Here is a 3,767-nt window from a genome sequence, read left to right as displayed (position 1 = left end):
TTAAGGATAAGGTTTAGGTAGGTACGACCTTAAATTAATTGACTGTAGTGTCGAGATTTATCATTATGATAAACATAATTATAAAATAGTTTATTATCATATTTCTACAGTTTGTAATAGCCTGTGCGAAATCTAAGCACGTCGTGAAAACCTGCCGAGCAGATTTCTAGTTACCCGACTGGAACACGCAGGTTCTGGGCGTCGTCGAAAGTCGTTGTTTCTTTAACCAGCTTTTTTTGCTGGTGGTAAAGAAGTCGAGTGGACCGGATGATATTTCTCCCATCGTGCTTCGAATGTGTGCCACTGAGATGACACCGGTTCTAACGCGTTAATTTCGGCATTCATACTCAAAAGACATAGTTTCGTACTCATGGAAGTCAGCCCTCGTTTACCTTGATATAGCGAAGGCCTTTGATTGTGTATGGCAAGAGGCACTTTTCTCAAAACTTCCATAATTTGGGCTTCCCGAGAGTATATGCAAGTGAACCTCTAGTTTTCTTACTCGGTCCATGTCGTTGTCGACACTTATTTCTTGAACCATAAGCCCGTGAGCGCTGGAGTGCCCCAAGGCTGTGTGCTATCTCTAGCCTAGAATCGGAATATGGATCTCGAAATCTCGAGAGATTGCAAATTCCACGGTCATCTGAATGACAAAACCAAATAAGCGACGAAATAGCTGGGCGCTTTACAAAGCGCAGGTCCGGCCACATATGGAGTATTGCTGTCATCTCTGATCATATCACCGCGTGCAACGCAGAGCTGCAAATTGTCAGAGACCCAATGCTCTGTGAACGGCTCGATCACCTGGCGTTATGTAGAGACGTCGATTTATTGAGTGTGTTCTACCGCATATATCACAGGAGTGTCCCCAAGAGCTGTTTGACCTGACCATTCCTATCGCCAAATTGACGATAGCATAGTTCTGATGGATGCCATCTTTTGTCTCCGCAGCGGCACAAATTGGGAACTGTTCTAGGGATAGGGCAAACCAATTGCGATTGAGACGCTAGAAGTATCTTAAAGCGTCCCTATCCGCAAAGGAGAGACCTGAAGCCAGTACCCTGATTTAACTGTTGTTGTTTCTAATTAAAAGAAATTGCCTCCAAAAACATTTTAAGGACATTCACAAAAATATTTATAAATACTGTTGCAGCAGAGCAATAAAGTTTCAAACCTCGCGTTTTTTCACAGCTTTTGACCTAAGCTATAACCAAAGAGCAACGAATATATACATCGTAATGGATTGATACTATGATAGAATTCAGAAATTCAAGTTTAAGCACTTATATATTCTATGAAGAAAACAAGGAGAATTTTAATTATGAATGTCACCTATATGTTTGTCGAGATGGAATTAATATAAAAACATCAAATCTCTGTGTGGATCGATCAATAACAACTGATATTGTGTTTAGTGTAAAGCTTTATATTTATTTATATTTATATTTCTTCATAAAGTACATGTATTTCGCCGTTTTCGAAAAATTTGCAACACAAAATCCAGGGGTGCACGTGGAACCTTGCTGCATGATATACTCCAAAAATTTCTGTTTTGTGTTGAGATATCTAGAATAATGCTAATATTACTGACGGCCTTAATTATATATCTATTTTTGTGATCGCGTGATCTAGATGCATTGTTTATTGTTACGGCTGTTCTTACTGCTGGGCTCATCTTCACTGTAGCACTGGCATGGCGGCGTGCTTCGGGGTTTCCGTTGGGACCGCTTTTCTTCCTACTTTATGTCAATAATACGCTAAACACTTATAGAGTTATGAAACGACCACTTCTCAACCGCGTGATATGCAGCCGAAGCCTTATATGCGTATTATGCCTTTACTGCATCTACACTTTTTTTTATGGAATAGGAGGACAAACGAGCGTACCTGGTGTTAAGTGATCACCGCGGCCAACAATCTCTTGCAACACCAGAGGAATCAAAGGAGCGTTGCCGGCCTTTAAGGAATGTATACGCGCTTTTTTTGAAGGTACCCATGTCGTATCGTAAACACCGCACAAGGAAGCTCATTCCACAGCTTTGTAGTACGTGGAAGAAAGCTCCTAGAAAACTGTGGACGACCGCCACATATCCAGATGGTGGGGATGGTATCCTAACTTGTGGCGTGTCGTGCAAAGGTGGAATTCAGCGGCAGTAATCAGCTTAAACAGCTCTTCGGAACACTTCCCGTGATAAATGCGGTGAAAGACACACAATGAAGCGACATCTCTACGCAACGCCAAGTGATCCAGCCGTTCACAGAGCACTGGGTTCCCGACAATTAGAGCTGCTCTACGTTGCACGCGGTCAACCACTTGAAGACACTTTAAGGGAAATATGTTCATGCGGTAACAATAACGATATTAATATGATCATTTGAAACAAAAAACAACAAACAATAGACCTTACAAAAAAGAAATTTTGTTTTGAAATCATTAAAGTTAAGCTGTTAATGTTTAAGCTTTCGGGTCTTCATTTCTCTGAAGTTCTTTGAGTGCAAATGATATTTATTGTTGTTTCAAAGTCCTGATAATTACCTAAAAACTCAAGTTACAGCTACACAATAAGAATTATTAGGACTGTTGAGACGGAAATTTGAAATGATAATTATTATGATTCGGAAAATATTATGTCATTCTTTGAAAAGTTGTGTTTTGTCAGAAGTGTGTTCTTTTTAGCGGTGTAAACGTTTTTGTGAATGTAATTAAAGTTAATGACTGTATATAAGTCTTCATTTTTAATCATGCTAATTAGTGTAGTAAAACTAATCGTGTTTAGCAGTAATTAATATTCATCTGGGCAATATCTACTAACAGTACAGCCCACCTTTCTGAAGAAAAATGTCGGTGCACTTACACAATTATTGTATTTCCGGTTTGAAATTTTTTAAAGTAGACGTAATTATTTAAAACATCATTCATTTATGGATGATTCTGTAGAAGGTTTCGAAGCTGCGATGTAGACACAGTTCAAGCTACTTACGTCACGACTACAAATATATTCGATCCTGGTTTCGATTAGCTGGAAATATTGTGACCTGTTTTGCAATCCGTCAATACTTCACTGAAACTTGGACATACTAGATCAGTAAATAAAATAATATTGAAATAAATAGCAGAGAATCACGATATTTATTCAACGTGTTGACCCAGCACCCTTGATTTAAGCACAAAATAAGCCAGGAATATGAACAGATAAAAAATATTAATTATGGTTTATTCAACATAATTTGCTATGCTCGGAGTTTCCCTGCGAGATCGAATCAGAAATGAGGAGACCTGTAGGAGAACTAAAATCACTGACATAGCTCAGATGGTTGCGAAACTGAAGTGAAGGCACATAGCTCGACGGACAGATGACCGTTGGGGCAGTGGACTTTGAACTGCGACCACGTACTGGAAGACGTAGTGATGGTAGTCGCCCACAAGATGGACCGACGATGTGGTCAAGATCCCCGGAATAGGTTGGATGAGGGCAGCGCAGGACCGAACGTCATGGCGAACTTTGGAGGAGGCTTTTCTCCAGCAGTGGATGTCCGGCTGATGATATTGAAACATAATTAATTATTATTGAAGTTGGCGAAGAATTCTATATACGTTTTACGTACTCACAAATAATATTTGTTATTTATTAATCTATTTATTAGGTTTTTAAGAGAAACAAACAGAACAATAAATAAATACATTATAAAACATATAAAAGTAGTTATGTATATAAGGCTAACCAAATTTCTACAGATATCAAAGACATAATTTAAGCTTACCACCA

The sequence above is a fragment of the Leptidea sinapis genome, chromosome 12 (assembly GCF_905404315.1).
Source record: "Leptidea sinapis chromosome 12, ilLepSina1.1, whole genome shotgun sequence".
Lineage (NCBI taxonomy): Eukaryota > Metazoa > Arthropoda > Insecta > Lepidoptera > Pieridae > Leptidea > Leptidea sinapis.
The sequence above is the reverse complement of the archived record's forward strand: the minus strand, read 5'-3'. Positions refer to the sequence as shown.